The 13580-nt window shown below is 38.3% G+C and overlaps 1 protein-coding gene across 9 annotated transcripts in view; it reads left to right on the top strand.

Annotated features, from left to right (window-relative positions):
* The window catches only part of Bbx (BBX, HMG-box containing), a 248788-nt gene that overhangs the window by 67927 nt on the left and 167281 nt on the right, over nucleotides 1–13580 (top strand). The window contains exon 1 of one of the 9 annotated variants that reach the window (XM_026786244.1): nucleotides 5818–5881. The exons of 7 other annotated variants lie outside the window; for them this stretch is intronic. The gene's annotated coding sequence lies outside the window, so the exon portion shown is untranslated. Of the gene's footprint in view, nucleotides 1–5817; nucleotides 5882–13580 lie in introns of those variants that run through there. One more of the 9 variants, XM_013352345.2, reaches the window with a different exon arrangement.

Raw genomic sequence — 13580 nt, 5'->3', positions numbered from 1 at the left:
ATCTGAACATGTTCGTCTGACAGTGATCTTGTGCTCACCCCTGTAGTGGAAATGCACACACACACACACACACACACACACACACACACACACACACACACACGGGATTGATAAGTTTCTGAGATTGTTAATAGGTTATATGTGATCATGAGTCCAAGGTGTACATTTAGTCTGAAAACTGAATACGAAACATATACTCAAGAATATGAGCTCTGAAATATCAACTTAGTCGCGTTCCTTTTCACTTTCCCAACTACTTGCCAGTGAAAGTAATCACTAATTTGCTAAACCTTAGTCACTTGAGATCTAAGATAACAGATCTTTTGAGAGCCGTTTCAGTGGCAAGAAACTCTTGAATCTTTCAGATAGAAAGTACTATTAAAAACTTTGTGACAGTTTTGGTTCTGAATTGACAGCTATACAGTGGACTAGGTACTGAACTTTTGTGTGTGCACCATTGTTCCTGTTTGGTAGGGCAAATGGGGAAACCAAAACCGAATCACAGATGAGGCCATCAGAGGTCTAATGATTAGGCACATGTAGTACACAGCCTGATGCTTCTGAAGACAATGAGCAAATGTGATTTTCCCTAAACCCTGTATGTAGGGTAAAAAGTCTTTTAAGATTTAAATTGAAGCTATAGAGAAAATAATGTATATTAAAAGCCAAAACACAGATACTCTAAGCAACCCAGGAAATAGTTTTGTATGAATGTAAAAAGCTAGATTTGCAGTTTAACAGTTGAGGGGCATCTTGATACCTTGATAGTTGGAGATATAAATGCTTCTCACCATGGTTGCACATATCAGTGATTGTTGATTAAAATGGTTACTTTCCCCCAACAGGGTCAGATAGCAGTTATTAAACAGGCAAGGATTTGTCAGTTTTCTTTTTATTCTTTTAGGCACCTTATATAATTTGGTATTACGTTTCCCTTTCTCTCCCTGTATTACATTCTTGGTGTCAAGCTTCTATTTAGTTCCTCCATATTTTTTCCTCTAGGGTCCAGCCTTGTTTTGGATTCCTCTAAACTCCTTATCCCCTTCATTCTCAGTTCTTTGCCACTTCTTATATGCTATTACTGGGATGACTACTAGACGTAAGGCCTTCAAGCTAACTGCAGAAAAAGTAGGTGGTAAAGGTGGAGATTCAGATGGTGATAATAGTGAGGTCAGGGTGGTTGGTAATGTGATTATTTTCAGAGCCTATAGTTCTGACTGTGAGATCCATAGTCATGCTACTTAGTTAACATCAGCATCATCTCTTACACTTAACACTGTGACCTAGGCAAATTTGACAGTGTCTTGGACAACATCTTTCTTCATTGATAAAAGACAATTAAAATCATACTTTTTTTTTTTTTATTTTTTGGTTTTCGAGACAAGGTTTCTCTGGCTTTGGAGCCTGTCCTGGAACTAGCTCTGTAGACCAGGCTGGTCTAGAACTCACAGAGATCCTCCTGCCTCTGCCTCCCGAGTGCTGGGATTAAAGGCGTGCGCCACCATCCCACGGCTAAAATCATACTTTCTATATAATAGAATTACTGGAGATATTAGACAAAGGAATATTACATCATATATTACTATTACTATTTTAATTATTATTTAGAAAACTCTTACTAGTAACTGTGGTGGTATACTAAGGATAGTATGTTCTTGATCCCTTGCAAGTGCTATTATTTTTTGTAGTGAGGAAATTGAGGTTTGAGAAAATTATATAACCTACCCACAGATCAATTTTTCTGGAGTCAAATCCAGATCTGTATAAGTGTAGAATGCCTGTCTGCTCTTGACTAAAGCAAGGTGCCTCCCCGGGCACAGATTGGGTAGGGCTGCTGCTACCTTTCCTTGCTGCTGTTTCAGTGGAGCCTGAGCAGGGGACTTTGCTGGACTGTCTACATACAGGCTTGCATTCATATTCTGGCATTCATGTTTTGATTTGTAATCCTGAGCAATTCTCTTCAGTAATATGAGACTTACATTTGTAGTCAATACCTGGAAATGATGGCAGCATTTTATAGAGTATAATAATAGTTCATGAGAACAGTGGTCTTAACTTATGATATGGATACTCAAAATAGGATAGAAAGTATGCGTTAACTTTAAAAGACTTTATCTTCTAGCTGTTGTTACTTGATTGTATTTATTGTTTCTTAAAAGTGGAAGGCTTATTTGGTACTTCCCTTTATATTTGAAGAAGTCCAAAGGCTTGGAGCACTGGCTGAGCTAGCAGCTCGGAAATCTCAAGTACCAAACAGAACAATAAGCAAAAACATTTAGTGAACAGATGATTAATAATAGTAATAACAATTTGTGTGAATGATTAGATGGGAGTGGATCTGATATTAAAATAAACCAACATTACATATTTAAAGTACATTGAAGCATCCCGAGAATCAGTTCTAGCCAAGCAGATTGAGCCTTGCAGAGACACACACACAGTTAAAGTTTTGTGTCCATTACTCTGCACTTAGTAGCACTGATCTGGAACCTATATGACCTCTGGAAATAAGTGTCACAAACGTGATGTGTTTTATGGTTGTCACATTACTTAATCCATTTTTATTAGGATGAAAGAGATCTCACTTTTGGCTGATTTCCACACCTGTAGCAATTAGAATGGGAGGGAGAAGGGTTCCTGCAGGTGCTGATAAAGTTTAGGAGGAACCTGACCGAGGGTGGAAAAGCCACAGCAGCATCATTTCTTCTTTCCCTTTGCTTTTCCAAGACAGGGTTTCTCTGTATAACCTTGGCTGTCCTGGAACTCACTTTGTAGACCAGACTGGCCTGAAACTCACAGAAATCCTCCTGCCTCTACCTCCTACGTGCTGAGATTAAAAGCGCATGCCACCACCTGGCCAGGCAAATACATTTTAATAAGAATCTTTAAGTGAAGCACATGCATGCTCAAAACCCACTTTGTTTTGTGAGATAGTTGAAGAAGTTATTAGCTTCTTTTTCCAGTGAAGGGTGTTAGAGGTCTGTTCCAGTCCCCCTCCCCCTTCTCTGGAGTTTGCAGTGTAAGCAGGAGCTAGGGAACAGGAGCCAGGGATTAGCCTGCTCAAGGGCTTCCTGGTAGACATGCAGAATTCCTCTAAAGGAACCTCCTGGTTTGGGGGACCTGAATACTCAGCAGGATTGGTGCTACTGATAACTTCCTGGGGAACACTAGGGTAGGCTGAATTATGGTGATGAAAGCAAGTCCTCTGTTTTAGAAAGATTTTCATACAGAATGGTTTAGAATTAGGAAACAAGAACAGAGGTCAGCCTGGCAGCTTAGTCATTCCAGCGTTTCATCTGAGGGTCTACATGGCTCTATTTGTTCTTGTTTGCTGCGTTTTTGTTCATTCTTGAAAATTCTATGGGTGGAAAGAAGGAGTAGACCAGAATGATGTTCACATTATTGTTTTGGTAAAATGATTTGGAAAATACAGTCATTCTCTCATTTATTTTCAATTGAAATTAAGAAATTTACAAGTTTAAATTTTTTGTTGATGGTATATTTGTTATTTTATTACAGATATCACGTATCTCCACAGAATGGGCTCTTTTCATGATCAAGTATATTTATTTTAGTCAAACAGTCAAGCTTTGTTATTCTTCACTGTCCTTTTACTAATTATCTTTTAGTTGTGCCTGAACTTTTTCTTGTATTTTTCTCACTGGATTTTACCTTACTATTACTATGTTTAACATTTTATTAGGGAACATTTCATACATCTATGATAAAACTTTTAATTTATAAGACCATATGGCTCTTATTTAAAAACCTATCGAAGTAATTAGTGCACACTGATCATAATAACATGCATTAAATCAAGAATTTTTTAAAATATTAGAGGTAAAATATTTTAATTAACATTTAATTTTTAATAAAATGCATTATTGGTGTTTTTTTATAATTGGTGGATTAGCATTATTCAAGATTAATACTCATTTTCATTCCTTCTAGTGTATATAATGTGAAATTTTGTTTATATAGATAGCCTTGAAAAGAATGAGAAATATTCTGTGGGGAGAATTTGTGGGTTATATTCATGAACACAGTGATCCATCAGTTAAAAATATCTTTAATGATTTATCAGTGGATGATTCAATTGGTCGTCCTCCAATTTTAAGTTACAAGTTGGCAAGCTACTGGAGTTGCAGAAGAATGAGTAGTCTAGGACCATTCATGATCCACTGGCAATACTAATTGTCACCTTGTATCCTGTAAGGAGTTTGGTTGGTTCTCGCTACTCTCCTCAGAGTTAAGTTTGTTGGTGTGAGATGTGAGCTCTAACTGTGTAAAATGGGAGAAGAGGGCTGGAAAGGGGAGATAGGAAAAGCCTCCATCCTCTGAAAGCACAGTCCAAAGTTGGCCCGCTTTAGAGAGGCGTACGAATGAAAGTGACCTAGGGGGGCACTTAAATACTAACAGGAGTTTGTATATTCCCATTTGAAGGCTAGTATGCTAGAAAGCATGTGTTATGGGCTCTTAATTTAAGACATGTCTGTTTATTTATTTATACTCCATTTAAGTTTGGTGTGTTTTTTAACCTTGAGCCGTGCTGGCCCAGGTACATAGTAAATGTCTTAGGGTAATAACATGGGTCTTAGCTGCTTCCATACATCTGTTGATAAGCTGTCCTTCTTGAGCGTGTCTTAATGTATAAGTTCCCCAGATCAGGATCAACACTGAGTTCCCTCTAACTCTTCCTCCTGTATATCTCTTGTTAGTCATTTTGTATGGTCAATTTTGGCAAAGCATATTTTAAATAGATTAATATAAGGAATTATATACAATTTTATAAGTAAACAGCCACAGATTACTTTTTGGCTCCTGCTTTATTTTTTAGGAGGTGTCAATTCATAAAATTCCCATAGTGTAAGAGATCTCCTGATATTTAGATTCTTCCTTCCCTAACCCAAGAGGGAAGCCTTGGGTTAAGCCAGTAGCCCCAGGTTACACAGGTATGAGGAAAGTAGACCTGAGCTTCCTGACTCCAGCATTACTTGCTGTGCTACCTCATACCTGCTGCCTTTGGCTAAATTGCATTCCTTACCCCAGTCCTACTTAATATCCTTTATCCTGTGGACTGACTAGCTTTGGGCTATTCAGCATTGTTTTTTAAATAGAAAAGCCTTTACTTTTTCTTTGAGGAGTTTCCTAAAACAAAACAAAACAAAACAAAACAAAACAAAACAAAACAAAACGAATGTGCCTTATCCACTGCTGAATACTTTCTCCTACCCTGTGTTAGGGCTGGGCAAGCTGGGGGCCCTAAGCTCCTGGGCTGTGGGGGGGAAGGGGAGGGAGATGGGGAGGGGATAGCCACAGGTCAGAGTAGAGGTGGATTGGCAGAGCAGGGACTGGTGGGAGTGGGAAACTTACATCATTTCCCTGCAACTGGAGGCCCTACTTTCCCTGTGTAATAGTTCACTAGATTGGAAGAGATTCGTAAAAGAAAGGAAAGGAATGACAGGCTTGATGCTCCTGTTCATAAACCCATGCTATTAGATGAAACTGTCAATAGCTAACTAGAAGCCGCCAGGACTGTCTGTGCTTCCCTCTCTCCAGCTCAGTTCCTTTCTGCTCCGCCCCATCCCTGCTCTCTGCTGCTCAGATCAGCTTCCTGCTTCTCTGAAAGCTGTTGTGTAGAGCTGGTCTGCCTTCACTGAAAGCATTATATTTGTAAGACTAAGGCAGGTTTTCTGTAAGTCTTGTTGGTTTGGTTTTTTTTTTTTTTGGTGGACAGATTGAAAGGAAAAGATTTTTTTTTTTTTTTTAAAGAAAAAGGTGCAGGCTGAAAAAGCAAAACCATCATGAATTGTGTTGTCACATCGTGCCGGTGTTACAACCAGCTCAGTAGACTGCTGCACTGAAAACATTTCTGTGAGAGGTATGTGCTTGGAAAACGGAAAGGTGACTGACTGTTGGCCGTGGAGCGAACTGCCAGGCCAGCAGCTGCTCAGCTGTTGTACGATCGTAATTCTTACTAGTGTTTTGATATGGAAAGGGCAATCGTTACTTGAAACCTAGTGCAGTTAACTAGCTTAATGGTTAAAAAAAAAATGTTAAATCTGTGTGTTCTGTCCCCACATCAGAACTCCTTCAGGCCTGGCCATCCTGGGTCTAGTGAAATTTAGGGTGTTAGTGCAGACTCTTTTGGTGGTGTTTGTCAGTAAACAAGATGATGATCTTTAGTACCTGTCTCATTATTTATGAACCACATGACAGAGATTAATGAGAGAGACTTCAAGTGGCCTCGAAGAAGCTTCAGACTCATTAGGAGCTTTCTGAACTGGCAGATGGCAAATGTAAAAGGAAATGGTTGGTGCTTTACCATAGTCTAAAGTGGAAGCTTTAAAGTTTAGAGGGTGTATTACATGGCAGTGGGAAAATCTGGAGGTACCACTAAAATTCGGAGGCATAGCCCATGACCAGTGATGCCTGCTCAGAGCGTTTTGAATACTCATGGCTGTCTTTTTGAAAGCAATTATGATGTTTTTATTAAGTAGTCAAGGGCAAGGATTATGAACAACAATATAACCAACACTGAAGGAACCTCGTGACATTTTACTACTTAAAATCAGGATATTCTATTACAGAAAATTTTAGAATATATCAAAAATAGTAAAATATATAATATTTTATCATGTGGGTGATTGGATAAGCTATTAGTGACAGAAACCATCCAAACTATGAAGTATTTTATATTCGATTTTAATTATTTTTGTCAGGAAAGAAACTGAAGAGTTCTTAAATGTTGGCATGTTTCCAGTTAGTAATATTTTGTAATTAAATTATAGTTATTTCCGTATTATGGGGCACATGCTCTTGCACACCATTAGCACAGAAATCTCGAAACCTGTTGTTATAAATAGATGCTAAGTATCATAACCAAACTTAAGTTCTATCCTCTAGGAGAGTATTTTGTTCTTTAAAGGAGATTTAACTTCTCAAATATTTACGAAGAGCAAATCTTCATGCTTGTAGACGATATTAGCAAGCTAAATATGTAAAAGGTTATAGGGCTGGGGGAGTGTTACTAACTGCTGGGAAACTTGTGGTTCAGTTCCTAACACCAGAGAAGAATAACAGAACATGTGAGTGAATGAATGAATGGTCCTAGGAAGAACTCCAATGACACCATACACCGACACCATACACTCAGTGTTTACTGTAGTCATTTTTATGTTCAGCTGCGTGTTAAAAACCAAGGAGAGTGTTTACTACCGTTACCCAGTCTTTCTTTCCTCCAGAGGTTGTAAATTAATTGATTGAGGTGGAGCCGGGGTATTGATAGTCTCAAAATCATTTTCTCCTATTTCTAATTTAGTCAGAACTGTGAACAGTTGCATCAACTAAACATCCAGCTTCTGATTCTTTATGTATAGCATCTGAGTGGTCACCAGATCTGCTTTTGGCATGTGTCCTCCAAGGTCTGAATTCTGTCACACACAGCCCTTCAGATATTCAACAGTCTTTATTCCTCAAGACGTAACTTTTTAAGAATTTTCCTAACTTCATCAGTGTTTAGAATTCCTTTTCCATTTTGCTGATCCCCCTTCTTTGAATTGCCCTTGTTTGCCAATATCACTCTTAAATAGGATGCCCTTGCACTCTACTGTCATTTTGGCTATCTGTGTGATGTCCAGCACAGGATGCGGAGGACAGAGAGACAGAACGGTGCTGTAGCCCCTTGTTCTGAAATATATCTACTTGGGTTTTTAATGGTTAAGTTGACCTTGGCGCTTTTGACTACATGAAGTCAGCTAAGGCTCTTTTTCAGGTGAACTATACTTAAATTAGACCTCCCCTATTCCATGATTGTAGGTTTTCCTTTCCTAGTTCTAGGATTTACACTTAGGAAACAAAGGACAAGAGGAGCAGTTAGTTATCCTACACATCTGCATATATAACATGGCCGAACTCAGTGCCAGGTTTTTCTCGTGTGTGTGTGTGTGTGTGTGTGTGTGTGTGTGTGTGTGTGTTTGTTGTTTGTTTATGAGATGGGGTCTTGCTATATACTCCAGTCTAGCTTTGAACTTGTTGATCCTCCCGCCCCATCCTACCAGATGTTGCTGGGATTACAAGTATGTACCACCACTTGTATATATAGCAACAGTTTTAAAGAGTGATCTGTGGGTTCATTTGGACTTACAATTAGTCTTGTTAATTAAGTCCAACTCTCCAGTGTTTCCTTCAATTCATTATTCAAAGCCTGCAATTCATAGTTAAGAATCCATTTGACTTAACAGTCTGTCATACTGTCCCTATTCAGTATTTCATCAAATGTTTCCCTAAAACTAGATTTAGTCTATCAAAATAACATGAAATATCAATAGGAAATGCATTTATCATAACATTTATATTTTTATTACATTTGCTTATTTACATGTGTGTCCACTTGCATACTTGTGTGTGCAGGTCAGAGGATAACCTTTGGGGCTTAGTTCTCTCTTTCCACCATGTTATTCCCTCAGTCAAACTCAGGTCACTGGGCTTGAAGCAGGTACTTTTACCCTGTGAGCCATCTCACTGGTCTTGTGAAAACGCACTCAATGAATGACAGAAATAGAAGAAATGTTTGTCAAGGAGCAGATGACTTATGGAAGGTCATACTGTTAGTCTTTGCATGCACAGCTTGCCGTACCCTGCAGTGTTCCTAGTGTGCAGCTCGAGCACCCATTGCAGCTCATCAGGGTAGAATGACAGAGAAACCTGAAAGGCAGCAGAGAGCTTCTCTATAGTGACTCTTCACTTTCCTGTTCCTAGGTAATAAAATTGAACCCACAACATTAGCATGTGGCCATTGTGGATTTGGTATTCATTTACTCTTCTGCCCAAAGCAAAAAAGAGAGGAGTAATTATTATTCCTAAGTTATTTGCAAAGAATAATTTTCTTAGAAATTTGGGTAGCTTGACTATTTTTCTTTGGAGATCTAGATAATCCCACTACCGCCTATCATCCTTGCTCCCCTTCTTCCCCTCCTCCATTTCCCCTTTCCTTTCAGTTTCTCTTGCCCTCATCCCCATTGGTATCTATACATATTCAGAGTTGGTGGAAGAGTAACACCAGCTTGCTCTGAGTGAATCAGCAGGGAGAGCTTTTATATGTTAAGGCAGAGACATATATGGTCAGTCTTCAAATTTGCAGATGAAGAAACTGAGGCATAGGAAGGGGAAGTTTTGCTGTAGCTCTGTATGTCTGCACAGTACTGACAGTACTGAGTACATTAAAACATTTAGTAAATGCTTGGTTACTACTTGCCCCCCCCCCCCCCCCACCCCCCATTCCTTCTTTCTTCACCTAGGAATTGGATTTTACCTTTCTTATTCCCAGGCTCTGCCCTGGGGCACTCATTGCTTTAACAGTGTTGCAAATGGAACAGATTTTTCAAGAATACCTATTACTTTAGAAAAGCTCCAGTGATACAGTAGGAGCTCAGATAACCAGGTTTATTTTTCCTTCTCTTGACTTATAGGAAAATAAGCTTCTTTTCCCCTCCTGCTTTAAAAAATTGATTTTAAACAGTGCAGTAAAGAAGAAAGGAGTTTCCGGAGACTAAATAGCCGTGAGCCCATCTTCCTACCCCTCACCAGAATGGCCGCATCTTCCAGTGAAATTTGATGGTCCCACTGGAACATGTCTGCTACTACCTGGTGAGCTACATCATCAGCAGTGATGGGCTTAATTACATTCATTGTACTGCATGTGTGGGGAATGAAAGTATACTTCAATACATTTCAGAAATATCTTCAGTGGCAGTTATAGAAACAGAATGGCTTTTTAAAAAATAAGTACATTTAGCCAGGCAGACCAGGCTATTTTTCAATGTTTTGGCTAATTAGGTCTGATGCTGTGTGAGTCTTAACAATTTAGAAGCCTGTGGTTTTCTTGGTCTAAAGGTAGAGTAATTTGAGTGGAGTTGTTTTTGAGCTTCCCTGTTCCCTCTGCTCCAATGGTTCTTCATCTCCATTTTCTACTTTGTATCATATTTTGTATGACTTGCCTAATACTTGTTTACTTTTACATGGCTTGTCTTCTTGTCTCATATCCTAAAATCTATTTCTATGAATACTTCATTGTTTTTCATACCTGTGCTTTTAACAAGATCTTTTCATTTTCTGGAGGTGAAGATTGAATGCCTGTATTTTGTTTGTTTGTTTTGTTTTTTTCCAGACAAGGCTTCTCTGTGTAACAGTCTTTCTTGGCTATTCTGGAACTCACAGAGATCTGCCTGTCTCTGCCTCCAAGGGCTGGGATTAAAGGCATGTGCCACCACTGCCTGGCAATTGAATACTTGTAGAACCAGAAACTTTGTGTGGAAATACTATATAGAACTGTGCAGTCATAAAGCCTTGTGACAAATAGATGAAGGTATGATTACTAGTAGAATTAGCTACCTCCTGAGCAGTACAAAATATGAAGAACTAAAATAACCCGTGAGATGGGATTTGGCTGTGTTCAGAGCTGTGACAATAAAGGGCAAGAACAAAAGTCATAAAGAATTAAAACCTTAACCCGTCTAAGTAACTGTTTAGACAGTGCTTATAAACTGTTTTCTACAGCTTCCAAACAATTACTTCTTATATTATGCACTATGTCAGTCATTTTCCTGAGAATTAACATTATTAAGAGAGTGGGTGGAGGGTATCACACTTCAGAAAGAATGTTGGATGTCTGACTTTAGGGTCAACAGAATGTTAAACATTGTCTGTTCATAGGGAACTTAGGAACCTCTAAAAATGTTCATGTATTTGCTTATGTGCACATGTATATAAACAGCTGCACACACACATGTATGAAGTTGCCCCTTAAAGTGTACTAAATGTCAAGGAATTGTAAGAAAATAGTGTACTGGTTGCTGAAGTATTTATAACAGGTAAAAGTCATGGTTAATGAATGATGAAACTTTTGATTAGAAATATTATTATACTTCATATTATGAAAGCTTCAGAGACAGTGGATCATAGGTACCTATCAAGCAGGCCTAAGTTAACACAAGTAAGACACCAAGCCAACAAGTTATGACTTATATTTTGAAATATACATTGATATTTACTATAAGTATGAAAAGTATCAAAAGTACCTTGTATGAATTTTTTAAATTTTTTTTTATTTTCAAGACAGGGTTTCTCTGTAGCTTTGGAGCTGGTCCTGAAACTTTCTGTAGATCAGGCTGATCCTGAACTCACAGAGATAGATCCACCTGTCTCTGCCTTCTGAGTCCTAGGATTAAAGGCATGTGCCACCATCGCCCGACATATGTTTTCATTTGGTTAGGTTGTACTTGAAGTTGTATGGGTATCCTGTTCATTGTGTAACAAGGGTCTATTTTAGGTTGAGGCTCATGAGACTGTCTTAGAGGTAGTGATGAGATTAGATATTAGTTTTTTGTTTTTTGGGTTTTTTTTCGGATGGGGGTGGTAGGAGGAAATGCAATGCGCAAATAGAATGCCTTGAAGAAACCAGAATTATTATTCTGGCTAGAGTTCAGAAATGTGTCTGAAGAGTGGCGTGGTGCAAACAGAAACCAGAATTTATTGGATTTGGTATGTGATGAGAAGGTTTATAAGAAGCATGTTGGTAATGTTGAACATTTTTAAACAAGAGAAAAGTGTTTGGGGTCACACTTCATAGGGTTCTATTTAGTTTCTACAGGAGGATATCAGACAGGACAATTACAGGTTTTAACAAGATGATGGCACTAGAAAAGTGGACTGATTTACTGTATGTTGAGTTCTATGGTTGCATATGCGATAGTAAGTGAGGCAGAATAAACCACACACCAGCATGATCATTTTTGGGTGGGTTGAATGGTATAGCAATATCTTAGCCTGTTCAGACTGGGTAACTTGTAAATAACAGAGGTTTATTTCTTACTCTTCAGGAGATGAAGCAGATAAGATAGTCTAGTAAGGTCTCATCTGCTGGCTTTGGATTACGCTTTCCTACTCTGTACTTACATAGTGAAAAGAGCAAGGTAGCTCTTTGAGTTCTTTTAACAAGTGAAGGCACTAATGTGTCCATGAGCTCTCTTCCTTCCTGACTTCTTCTCCCAATGACCCTATCCTAAAATCCCTCACCTCAAGGAATAGGATTTCAACATAAAAATTTTAGATGTATGTAAGCCTTCAGATCATAGTAAGCGACAACTACAGAAGCAGGGGAAGCCCCAAGAGAAGTACATCTGGGGCTTTAAAGGGGAAACACGGTATGTTTAAATTCCAATATTGAAGTGTCTGTGAGATAAGTAGGTTGAAGTACTCATTTAAAAGTAAAATATGTCTGGGCTTTGGAAGAGAGAAATGGGCTTGAAATACAAATTTGACAATAATCCGCATGTGATACCTGAAGCCCTCAGATCAACTCAGGAAAATAGAATAATGAAGGCTGACTGGGGAACTTCAGCCCAAGGCACTGCTAAGGACACAGCCTACGGCACAGAACGGCATTTTGATCATTGCTTCTTACTAGTTTTGCTGTATGTTTATGTTGATTGTTTATCGAGGTAGTTGTAGACTTACATGTGCTTATAAGAAAGAATGCAGATATTTCCTATGCCTGCCGCTTGGGTTCCACCCATGGTCACTTATTTCACATGGCTTACAGAGTACCTGCATACTACAGTCAACCTTTCCAGCATCCCAGGGACCCCTGTCATTATAGACACATTCACTTCCCTTTTCCTTAGTCCTTTACAGCTCCTTGGAAACAATGTCTGTTCCTGTCTATATTTTGTCATTTCAAAACTGCTTTAGAACTAAAGTTACATAGTAGGTGAGTAGTCTCTTGAGACTGACTTGTGGAGTCAGACTACTTTCTGGAGAGTCATATAAATTGTGTGTGTATCAGCAGTTCCTTTTTTATTGCTGACTAGTATTCCTTATTCTGGAGATATCATAGTTTATTAATTTTCTTAAAACATGCAGGGTATTTTGAATATGGAACCATCATGAACAAAGATGCCGCCAACATTCATGTACATGCTTTCGTCATTAATTAATTAAATAAAGTCTGTGTCTGTCTCCATGGATATCTGCTTACTTCAATGCCATTTATTTGGAAAGCTGTCGTTACTTTTCTCGTTACCCTCCTTAAAAATAAGATAAGAATATTTGTGTGAGTTTATTTTGGGGTTGTCTATTATTTTATTGTTCTAGATGTTTCTGATATGCATTCTTAATTGCTATAGTTGCATGTCTTAAAATCAAGGAAGTTTATTATTTCTTTATTAATTTTTAATTGTTTTTAGCTATCCCAATTCCTTTGGCTTTCTGTTTAAAATCTGAAAAAAAAATTGGTGTACCTACCACCTCTACAAAAATTTTACTGGGATCTTTTTTAAGTCTGTGTATCAATTTGAACTGTCTTGGTATGTGTTTCTTGGACATTTGAAAAGTAATGTATATTTACTGCTGTTGGGTCAAGTAAGTAGTCTGTAAAGGTCAATGAGATAACTGTTGATTGGTAAGATCACTGAGTTATTGTGTATGTTGATTTTTTTGCCTAATTGTTCTGTCAATTACTGAATAAGAGCGTTGCTGTTTTTCACTGTTGTTTGTTGTAGGTTTGCCTGTAAATGATTTCA

This window comes from Microtus ochrogaster, chromosome 2 (genome assembly GCF_000317375.1).
Source record: "Microtus ochrogaster isolate Prairie Vole_2 chromosome 2, MicOch1.0, whole genome shotgun sequence".
In the NCBI taxonomy this organism is placed as follows: domain Eukaryota; kingdom Metazoa; phylum Chordata; class Mammalia; order Rodentia; family Cricetidae; genus Microtus; species Microtus ochrogaster.
Note: the sequence above shows the minus strand (reverse complement) of the source record. Positions and strands in the feature narration are given on the sequence as shown.